We start from the raw sequence: 12,253 nt of genomic DNA, 5'->3' as shown, positions 1-12,253 counted from the left end.
ATGCGAATTTTTGGTAATTGGAGACCGTTTTGCCACAAATTGTTGCCTGCTTTGCGGCTGCACTTTGAGGTACTTGAGAATGTTACACATACAAAGGCAACAAGACATAAATGGTTTTATTCTAGTTTTATCTGTAAAAATCATCGCTCAATTGCTATAAAAGAAACAAAAATAAAGATGGAGAGACGAGCAAGGATAACAGACAGGCAGGCTAAATTGAAGCTGTCACAGGATAAAAGCGACAATCATATCTGTGTGTGCGTGTGTGTAGGGTGTGTGGGGTGTGTCTGAGTATGAGTTGGAGTATGGGTGAATGGAATATTGCTTGTATACAATGGGTGCGTGTTTGTGGCGTATAATACACGCATCTCGAGAATGCGACTCATATGCAAATTGTGAGTAGAATCTGCTTTTAATAAGTCAGGCACATAAAATGTGCTGCATATGCCATTGGGGAAAGTTGGAGATGGTTGTGGAGAAAGAGAAGCAAAAGCAAAAGCAAAATCAGTAGCAGAAGCAGAAACAGCCGCAAAGGAAGCCACAGTAGTCCACCCAGTAGTGTTCAATGTGTGTGTTGGTTTATTTATGTGTGTGCTTCTTATATTTTTTTACGTAAGCCGAATAATTGTGGAATGTAATAATGTTGCAACTAATTGGCGTGGCTAATTGTCAGTGCCGGGGCCTTGTGTGTCTGGGGAGTGGTCGCACAGACAAAATGAGTAAATAAATAAATAAGTAAAAATATGTCGAAAATGGTTGCAGTTACGTTCGCTTTTATTGTTGGACCTTGTCCGGCCAACTACACAAAATAATTGAAGTCAGGCTCATAAAACTTTGCCAACCAACACACAAATTAATATATTTCAGTGTGTACGAGTGTGTATGGGTGTGTGTGTGTGTGTGTGTGTGTGTGTGTGTATGTGTGTGTGTCTGTTTACTTTTGATCTTTGTTTAGCTATAATATTCGTTATTTTCATTACTTTGCTGCTATTCAAAGACCACAGTGCTGTTAATTTCCATCTTTGTCTTTTTATTTACTTATTTTTGTTTAATTTTCTGGTTGTTGTTTTTAGTATTTTAATGGGGAGCAACTGCCTTGGCAACGATAACTTGCTTGCTTGTTGTTCCCGTTGCTATTACTCATAAGATCAAATAACTTGGTGCTGTATCAGACTTGTCATTAAAATTACAATATTTTAGTTAACTTCATATGGATACAGCACCTACCTTAACTTGGCCAGCCTCTTTATCATTCTCATAATGATGAGCATCAGCATCAGCAGCAGCTAATAGAAACAAGTCTTAATCAAACTTCGGAGAGTCAATAAGTTTTCTGGCCAACTTTCCAGACCAAAGCTTTTATGCTTTACTACATTTTAGTTGCAGCTGACTTTTATGCGGTCGACTAATAACTTTGATAAAAAGAGATCCCTTCTCCAGCTCCAGGCTGCGCAAAACTTGCTCAAGTTCAGCAAAACAAATTAAAATGCCCAGCCAGTGTGGAATGGGACACAGAAAATGTTGCGTATTAAATGCTGTGATAACTACAATTTGGACATAAACACATAACAACATAGTTTGGCCGAGAAACATAAAAATGACAGACACCTGCGTGTATACAGCGCATAAAATCAATGAAAGTTCGCACATTACGTATACGACAGCTGTGACAAGCAGCCCGCCACAAGGTCAGAGCACAGTGAACGAGAGATAAAAAACTTATATGTGATGAGTTTTGCATAAGCATCTCGAGATATGCTGTCCGCGACCCTGCGACCCTCTTGCCACAAGTCGCTTTTTTTTCGTCGTCTTCTTCTCATATTTTAATGAGTATTCATTACGCGACACATCACGGCGTGAAGGCGTCAAAACGACAAAAGCAGCAGAGCAGGAGAACAGCAGAGCAGCAACGCAACAGTGCGGCAAAACGACAAGCTGGCCGCATGGCGTATACATAATGCGTGGGGGTGCAGAACACGCTGGCTAGTGGCTTTTGTTATTCATTTAAGCTGTCAGCCGAGCAGCCACTAAAACATTCACCCAGCCATACGACAAATGATGTGCCGACCTCTGGACAGCCAGTTAGTGGCACAGTCTTGCATGTTACTGTTTGCTTGTAAGCCATTGCCAATCTTATATTGTAATTAGCAGGGGGTTGCCGAGGGGGTCACTGCTACTTAAAGGCTGAGTAATTGCCTGCTTCCACCATCAATAATCAATGAATAGATGTTCTCTGTACATTTTCACATAGGAGACAACATTCGTAAAGTATGTTTCGAATTTTAGAAATTCGCCCAGAGTGTTTTATGTTTTTTGCGATGATTAATCGAACATTGTGTCGATGTTACGAAATGTCTGACAGCTGATATTTCAAGAAAGGTATAAGCGTAACACAATACAATTATAATTTAATGAATGTAATTTGTTTCCTCTAATTTATTAATATTAAATGTTGATAGCAATTTAGAAGTGAGATTCTTTTACATTTTTCTTTCTTTTTCTTTCTTTTTTGCAGCAAGTGTTTATCTCCTGTCTAATATTTCAGTTAATTTTTTAATAATCATGAAGATAATACGACTCTTTAAATAATATGATTCTTAATGACTGCACTTCCTTTGATAATCACTGGGCTCCAATTAAATTAATATCACCTTCTGCATTCTCGCCTCGCATTCAAGTGCAGTCAAGTGGCTATCCAATCTAACACATATAAATAGATACACATACTTATGCATGTGTATACGTTGAATTTATGGCTTAAGAAGTGGTTCAATGCATAAATCACTATGGCCATAAGCAGGACACATTGTCAATAAATCAAAGCTGTTGACCAGCCATCAAGTCATTCCCCACAGAAGGAATGCCCAACTCAATCGTTTGTCAGCTGCCATAAGTAGCATATGGATACAATAAGCAATTAACAATAGACCTTAAGCCGTAAGCCGTAAACAATGACAGTTCATCTAAATTTAAGCCATTAATTTAATTAATAATTGTGTTAAATTATCTGTTGGGTAAACAATTTAATTTGCCAGAAGCTCCATCAGTTTTGGGTGTCAGGAGGTAGGCACAAACATATGTTGTTGTGGCATTTGTATTGTTTTCATTCATTCAATTGTGAAAGGGTTTTCTGGTTGCCAAGACATTACCGTAATCCTTGTGCTAAAAACACAGTGTTCAAATATGAAATGGCATCCTCAAAATGAAATAAAAAAAAAAAATGCAAAGACAGGGCAAAAGCAAAAACAAAACCGATTGCTTGAATTCAAAGGACGAAACAACTGCTGTCGATAAAGTTGACGATAAAAGGGTCTACAGAACACATGCATCAACAACAACAGCAACAGCAACAACGACAACAGCAACAACACTCAACTGCCACTCATCGATTTCGCACTTTTTGGGGCTACGCATAAAAAATTAATGAAATTGTCAAAGATACCCTGTAATAAGATCATGCCAATTGGCGATGCAAACGATACAGTAACATTCTGATAACTCAGATGCAATAAAATATATATATATATATATATTTATTTTTCTATTTAAACATTAATGTTTCACATTTGTGACTTGATTTGGCATTTCCAGCGAGCAGGGTATAAGAAAGGTAACCAAAAAGATATAAAATTATTATAATAACAATAAGAAGAAGAATGAAGAGCAGAATAAATAGCAAGCACTTTATTATATGTATTTGATTTGTGTGCGTACCCATCTCTATGTGTGTGTATGTGTGTGTGTGTGTGTGTGCATGTGGGCGTTTTATGGGCGTGCGCCAGTCAAAATGACAGACAGTGGCAGCCAAAAGTGTGCATATCAATGTAACTACAAACATACAATAGATGTGATACGCATATGATATCGATAGGTATGTATGTTTATATATATATATCACAGGTATATCAATATGGCAAGCACATATATATATGTATATATGTGTGTGTGTGTGAGTGAACTATGTGTGCTTGCATAATCAGTAAATTTGATTGCATATATAAATGATTAAATAAAGTTAATGGAATTCGAGGAAAGGCAACAGAGCCGCACAAACAAAACCATAGACACCATTTACAATCGCATATTTTGTGCTCGTCTTGTACCATTTTTTGCTGGGATACCAATTAATATATGTGTGCTCCATTTTGTATACCCACTTTGTATGATAAGGCTTTGCAAGGTGTGCAAGATGATGTGATTGTCTTATATGAAGTATATCTTGTATAAATTGAAGAGAGATTAAGTTCATAGGTGGACCATATAGGTTATCTGGCCGTTGGGCATGTTCGGCTGCCTTTGTGTCATAACTGATTAATGCAATTGTTGATGTCATCAATTTATGCAACACACCGAAATGCAAATATCACAACTGCAAACTGTGCGTATGCGCAATATTGTGACTACTCTTGCACTTGAAGTGCAGAAGCGGAGCTTTAAACAAATATAGCGGACAGCGTGAATCAACCACAAAAGCCATTTCAGTGGCAACAATTATTAAACTAAACACACGCATTAGCACACACACACACCCACACACATACACCCACACACACACATGTCTAATGATGTGTTAATTAGTCGTGCACAACAATTATGAATTATAAACGTTCTGCTTGCAGAGCTAGTTAGGCAAAGATGTCTGAGTGCTGCCTGAACTGCCACCACCCACTCCACCACCCCTTTCCCCATACGCGGCAGGTGTCCTAATTACACAAACGTGAATCGAGGCTGGTGTGTGTACTTTTGGATGTGTTATTAATTGCAGACATTAGTCAACAGTTTCGAGAGTAATTATTAAGTACGCAAGTATAAATTTAGAAATAATTGTATACATAAATAAATTGTATTTTCAAATTCAACAATGTCTGTTTGCCAATTACTATTTAAATAGCTCCCCATATCTGATGCCAATACCATAAATTACAAATGCCAACAAATGAGTTATAAAGCAAATTTAATTGAATTGAATCGCATCAGCCTTCAGAACTCTCTTCCCGAATCATTTTGCTCACATTTGCATAATCATTGACTCATAAATATGAAATTTGCTCTTACAAATATTTGCATTACAAATTTCATACAAACATTTGGCCATGTCACTTTAGAAATTCCAGTTAAACAGCCTCGAATCCTTTGCAACGAACGGGGAAAATGTATTCATATTTAAATTAATTGCAAAGCTAAGAGTCAAACTTCTCTGGAAGTCATCAACGAATTGAAATTGCAACACATTTGTTATTCGAAATGTGATTGGGCATCAGATTAAATACTAAAGGAAAAAGGCTTTTCCTTTCGGATTAAATGTTATCAAAATCAGCTGTGACTCGTCTACGACAACGAATACTCATATGAAAGTGAAGCAGAATCAGCTTTATTAAGTTTAATATCAAGCTCTGTTGGGCGGAAGAACCGATTGTATATAGACAACTAAATTATGTCTGATTTCATAACAAACACAATTATTCATAAATACGAAAAGAAAATGCCACAACGCCTTGCTCTCATATTTAAACATTTATGCGGCGAGGTTGAAAAAGTGCCGAACTTTATCAAACTTCAGCCAGATTTCTCAAATTGCACGAATATTTATCCAGGCTTTGAGCCAACAATTTCTGCCGAAATGTGAGTACTTATAGTATGTCTTCGCTCAACTTCTACCATAGAGTTGCCACAATGCCAAGTTTTTTCTTCTCTTTTTTTCCTTTTTGGTTAGTGGGTGTGTGTGTGTGTGTGTGTTGAGACCAAACACAGTCGCTGTGGGTCGTAGGCATCTGATGAATGGGGGCAAGTGACAGCGGCATCAGATAACCTGTTGCATGAACAGACCACAGGCATCTGCCAGCTAGGAGCAGCAGCTAAATTAGGAGCATGTACAGTGGAGGAGAAGAAGCAGCTAAAGAATGACTGGCAATGCTGGAATCCATTTTCATTGTTTGCACAACATTTCAACGGCTGCCGTTTGGTTTGCCGCACATTGTTGTTTGGCAGCTTGGCGCATGCTGTTGCGGCTCGTTTCTTGGGGCATCAAAGAAAGGAGAATGAAACTGCCTCGCTTTTTTCTTTGCTAGCTGCTTTCTTTTCATTATTGGCTCACGCTCCCTGGACACATTAGCGCGCTGCATCTGCCGCTTTTGATGCCCTGTGATTATTGTTGTGCCCCGTAATTGCCTCACACCAACTGAATACATTTACATAAGTTGGCATCCTGAGTCCGGAACATGCCACAGCTATACCATGCTGTGGAATCGCATAGTGTGATGTGCGTCTCTCATTTGTTATCTTTTCATTTTTGGCGGAGACGTCAATGAACTTGCGGCATCACAATTTATTCAGCCAGCTTCCTGTGCAGCCTGCGCCCTGTGTTTACATATTCCCCTAGACGAACAACTCTAACCGACCACCAAACCAAACCACTGGTTCATTGTGCTCCGCGGCGACACTAAATCTAAATTCAATATGTTGTCGATTTAACATATTTCTTTCTGCTTTTGCATGTGCGTGTGTGTTCTTATGTGAATGTTTTTCCTTTTTTTCATCCTCCCATTTTTGTGAGCGAGTAAACAGAGTGTTGTGCCAATGTTGACAGAGCCCATGAGCTCGCTTCTGCAACTGAAACCGAATCGAAACTGGCCAATCACTGGCCATCAGCCATCCAAAATGAAATTATTGAAATGAAATATATTTTGTCTGTTTGTTGTGGTGTCGAATTTGGGCCTATTATATTACCCAAGGTCGGCCGCAGCAGCAGCGCCAGCGGAACTTTCCCAGAAAGGAATCCAATGTTTAACAATCTCAATATGAACTTTGTCATATGATAGGCATTGGCCCATTTAGCAAATCTCCCACTTCTCTTTGCTATCCATATGCTAAGCAATTAATAATATTCATCGATGCATTCTTATACTTTGATATTGAAGGTCGTCCATACTATTAATAAAATACTTATATATATATTTATATTTATAATGCTTAACATTTTGTTATATATTAAATACAAAAATGTCGCTTGCAAAGTTCCTTTAAGTTAGATATAATTTAAGGTGACTATTCTGTATATTTTATTTATAAAAATTCTAAAAAGTTTTGAAGCAATTTCTTTTTTAATGTTAACAAAAGAAACGAGTCAAATTAAATATGTGCTTAGTACTCAATCAACGCCACGTTACCAACAGCTTCCAGCTACTGGTTAAATTATAATTTCTTTGTACAAGCGACCGCTATAACAACAACAAGTTTGCCAAGTTGTAAAGCATTTAAAAAATTAATTGCAACCTGTGGTCAGAAAGAGCACTGTTTGATAAACCTTTCAGCGACCCACTCGTAAATTCGTGAACACGAAATCAGTCTTGTGGCCAGAACGGGTTAGCTGGCTCACTGAGCCAGCCGCTGCCGAAAGGTCATTAAAATCATGATTAGCAACCAGCAGCCTGCAGCCACAGGTGCCATTAAACGCAACCCACCAGAGAGCCGACACCCAACAAAAAAAAAAAACGAAAAAAAGGAAACAAAACAACCCAGCGTGACAGAGAGCCGAAGATTTGATACCCTTGCATCATTATATACTTCATAATGTGAACCGTCATGAATTGTTGATATAGTAGTTTTTGCCAAAATGTTTGTGGCATTAAACAGTAGACATTTATCAACATACAGACATATTTCTGTTTCGCTTAAAGTCCAAAACCAAACTCCAAAACTCCATGAGTTACGATTGGGCTTTTGCAAACAACAACTCATCCTCAATTAATAATTTCATGTTGCAGTAATATGATATAGTAATAGAATTCGGCCAATACTGACACACATGTACTGAGGCAATGGTATCTGAGAGACCAGTTCGCATGGAAACTAAGGAAAATACGGACATAGTCATATCGACTCAGCACCTGATGCTGATCATGAATATATATGCTTAATGAGTTTTCGAACATCTTCTTTAATGAGTTATACACTTCCCGACATAATTATGGCATCCTCGACAAGGGTAGAGCCCATACATTGAGGCTCAGATGTGGCTCCTTTGTAGACTCTGAGTGGGTGAGTGCAAAAAAGAATACAAATGGTTAAGAGCAAATAAGCCAACTGAACGCAACCAAGCAACAAAGTTATGACGCGCTTGTCGAGAGGGACGTCGAGAGAGTGCAGAGTTATTTCTTCTTAATGTTTTTCTTTCAAAATTGCGTGCATAGCGCCTGCCCTTCCCCAAGATCCCCCTCAACTAAGGGGTTCAGGAAGACAGGGTCACCCAGCTCGTCCAAAAGGGTTCCGTTGGTTTTGTACCTATGGTTATGGTTATGATTACGGGTTCCTTTTGGCACAGCTTGGTATTGCGGCTATTTCGCTCCTTCTTTTTATTATTATTTTTTTTTTTTGCTCTGCAACTTTTTGCTACATTTTTGCAATAAACTTGAAAAAATGTTGGCCAAACGTTTCTTTTATTTCATTTATATATTTTTTTTTTTGTTTTGACTTTTGTGTTGTTTTTTTGCTTTGTACTCTGTGGTGTGGCCGCAGGTCAAAAATAAACAAAATATCTTTTACAGGCATTTTTTCCTTGATTGCTGTAATTAATTGCTAATATGTTAATTATTAAATACAAGAGACTTTGCCTTTCAAAGAAAAAAATAAAAATAAGATATATAGGCGGAAAGAGCAGCTTAAAATACTTTTTCCTCCTTTCCTGTAGATACATGCCTCTTTCTCTCTCACACACAAACACTTTCTCTCGATCTTTCCCACTGTCTGCCTCTATCTATCTCTCTCTCTCTCTCTCTGTCTCTATCTCTCCAGTAATTTTTTTTTAATTTTACAGGGTAATTATATTGTGACACACATAATGCTATTTGCGACTTTGGCTGTAATGTGACTAACTTTTTGGCCGGTTGAGAATTGCTGCCAAAGCTTCTGGCAAAGCAGTTTAATGCCAATTGGTTCATTAATGTTAATGACCATATTGATTTATATGTACGGCACGTGTGGTACTCAAGTTGTATGGACTCCAATTTGGTTCAGTTCAGCTCAGTTCAGTTCGGCTTTGAATTGAATTCTATAAGATTCCTAACTTCAGCAATCAAGTATTTGTCCTTTTTTTTTAAAGCATCGTTGCAACCGACTTATAACTATTCTTGAATTGCTCGTACAGCACTTTGTTAAAATGCATTCCAAATAGTTTTAGTAAGTTTTCAGTTCACATGCCACTTGCCACGAAAATCGATTTGGGTGAGCGACGGAAAACTAGGTTCTTTTTCAAAATAAATATTAAAAAAACTACTCTAAAGTCATAGTTACTGGCCCACATCCTGTCATATGATATATGTACTTTCAAAAGTTTTACAATTGTCTATTTGGGGCAAAAAAAAAAAAGCTGAGAACAAAATATTATCAAAAAAAATATATATAAAAAAAACATTGTTATCTTATCGAAGCTGAAATGCTCTACTGAAAAAGTCACTTATAGATTACACATTTAATTTGATTAACTTAATAACTATTATCTGCTATCAGCTATTTTTGGGATTTCAAGCTTTAGATTCATCTACTTGGCTAGTCAGCCTGATCCAAAACTTGACGTACACTTTAAGTGGTTGGCAAATCCATTATAATTACTAACATGTATTTAAGTAAATTACTTTTATCATTAAAATATTACATTATGAGACTCATTTGTAAAATGAAAATTAGATTCATTTTGCATATAAAACTCTACTTAAAATCATTGCACAATCAACTGCCGTAGCTAATGGGCTCAAAATGAAGAGTAGCCCTCAACAAAAATAAAGCTAAATTGAAAGTCGGACAAGTTGGTCTTATAAGTTTTCACTGTTTTACACAAAATTCAAAAAGTAACCGAATTTTTATTGTTTCCTTCGTACACGTTGCAAACTTGTTTTTATGCGACTTTTGATAGTTCTGGAATTTAGTGGCAAATGGGCAATGGTAAATGAATCCTTGTCAACTGTGCACGGGTCGTAACAAGTTGAGACTTGTTCGGACAGCTGCAACACCAGCTGCAACATACAATTTTGATCAATTGAAATGGGCGGAGATGGGTTTCAATTTTAAATGATAAAAAAAAACAACTTGCAAAATTTGTCGGAATATTCCAAAGCAAGCTCGTACGTTCTGGACCCTTAAAGTTTTTCACATTTAATTATTATTAGCTTATAAGGGACTCAAAATCAACAAATATATAACAAAGGCCAACAAGTTTTGGCCATAAAATAACAAAAGCCTTTTTCATAATTGAAACAACTAGTTGTCTATTCACACTCACAATATCATTAATTAAATATAATCCCTTTGTGTTAAAGTTTGATCAAAGAGATATGCAAGGAACGGATTAGCTTTAGGGTTGTTGTTGGATTTTATTGGCGCAGAAAGGACTATTGTAATATTTACGCTTTAGTCTATGCCCTGGAGAACAATAAATTCTTGGCATTGTTTAGAGTATCAGCTGTTGTCCAAACAATGGCCAGAACTATGGTAAACCTCTGAGCAATATTTGTGGACATGCAACATTTAATCATTTCATATATTGTATTATTAATTTACCTGTGATTTGCTATTACGTCAAAATTTGTTAGAACACTGCACTTCAGCACTTAAGAAAAACAAAAAAAAAACTGTTTATTTTCTTTTAACTATTTGAATTGAAAATCCTTTTAGAATTCGGTATGTAAAGAATGTTAAAAAAAATATATATTTGTATAAATAAACACGTTAAAAACATTTATTTTTAGCAAGTTTTTGAGCTGGTCCATTTGGGGGGTGGCAAGAATTTTCGAGTTCGCACTTTAGCCAAATGTTCAAATTATTTAAATATTTATTTAGATTGTTTTTTAGTTTTGGTTCTGGTTTCAGTTTATTTGTTTAATGGTAATGCCGAATCGGTTAGCTTTGGTTCGCTTCAGGCTGTCTGCTCGCCTTAAAAAACCCGCAACGACTGAATCAAAACAAACAAATTTCTTTGGTTATATTCGAAAATGTTTTCCATGCTTCGCGCTGTGCGACGATTTTTGCTGTGGCTGTGCCAGCTGCTGCGGCTGCTGCTGCTGTTGCTGCTGTTTCTGATGTTGTTACTTTGGCTGCTGCTGTTGCTGCTGCTGGTGCTGCTTCTGCCGTTATCGTGACGCGTCGTTCGTTGCTGTTCCCAGCGCCAACATTATCCGCCACAGCTTTATCCGGCTATCCGTACACCCCATCAACACGAGCATGTTTTATCCACGCGCCTGCGTGCTTCGTCTTGTTTACATGGCCCCTGCCGACCAACTGATTACCTGCCTGTCTGCCTGCTGACTGTGTTGTTGCTGCTGCTGCTGCTGCTGCCGCTGCTGCTCAGCTTGGTTTGGCTGCCGACTTTTCCGACTTTTTCCTACTTTTAGAAATGCTTTGTCTCCCACAGCAACAGTGGCAGCAACAGCAACAGCAATAGCAGCAGCAGCAGCTTCAACATCTGGCCTTTTGCATTGTGGTTCTTCTTAGCTGTTGCTGATTGGCGACGCGAAGCCTTGCTTTACGTGTGGGTTTCTGACACTTTACCACAACAGCTCCTACAACGTATGCATTCACTCATTGGCTCAATGGCTCAGTTAGTCAATAAAGTAGAAGTTGATTTCTGCAGCAGCAATGCTTCCATGCCCTTTCGCTAATATTGCATACATCCCTAGCACGAAACCTATCTTGAATTTTATGCATTAAAATGTTTTATGTGTGAATAATATTCAAGTGTTTCCATTCTACATAATAAAGTTGTCTGCTTTTTTATCAACTTATTCCATTTGCACTAAAACGTTTAATGTATTTTTTCTTTAATATTCATTCGCAAGCAGTACACCATAATCGTTGTACCTTTTTTTAGCTAAAGTGCATAAAAAATTTCTTTTATGATTTTCGCCATGTCTCGTTTTTTTTATGCTTTCGATTTAATTTCTTGTTTTGACTTTTGGCCATTGACTTGCAGGGAAACACATCATAAGTCATTAACTTTTATATGTGTTCCATGCAATAGATCACATGTAAGTTGCTCTTTTTTTTTTGTCAGCTGCGCATCAACAAATGCAATTTCCTTATAAGTTTCATAGATTTATTTATGAGTTTGGCTCTGTCTATTTGTGGCCATGCCCTTGGCTCCCAGCATATGATATTGATTGAACCATTATTTGATTAGAAGTATATATAAGCCAATTGGATTGATTCTTTGTCATCATCATCATCATCATCGCCGTTGTCATCGCTCCTCATTCTCGAGCTGTGT

The 12,253-nt window shown here is 37.4% G+C and overlaps 1 protein-coding gene across 1 annotated transcript in view; it reads right to left on the bottom strand.

Annotated features, from left to right (window-relative positions):
- Nucleotides 1-10,856, bottom strand: part of LOC6565941 (sex peptide receptor) — a 47,509-nt gene extending 36,653 nt beyond the window's left edge. Inside the window, exon 1 of the mRNA XM_001992415.2 lies at nt 10,552-10,856. The gene's annotated coding sequence lies outside the window, so the exon portion shown is untranslated. The remainder of the gene's footprint in view (nt 1-10,551) is intronic.
- Nucleotides 10,857-12,253: the final 1,397 nt, after the last annotated feature.

The sequence above is a fragment of the Drosophila grimshawi genome, unplaced genomic scaffold, assembly GCF_018153295.1.
Source record: "Drosophila grimshawi isolate 15287-2541.00 unplaced genomic scaffold, ASM1815329v1 contig_848, whole genome shotgun sequence".
NCBI classification, from domain to species: Eukaryota; Metazoa; Arthropoda; class Insecta; order Diptera; family Drosophilidae; genus Drosophila; species Drosophila grimshawi.
This window is presented reverse-complemented; position numbering and strand designations above follow the sequence as displayed.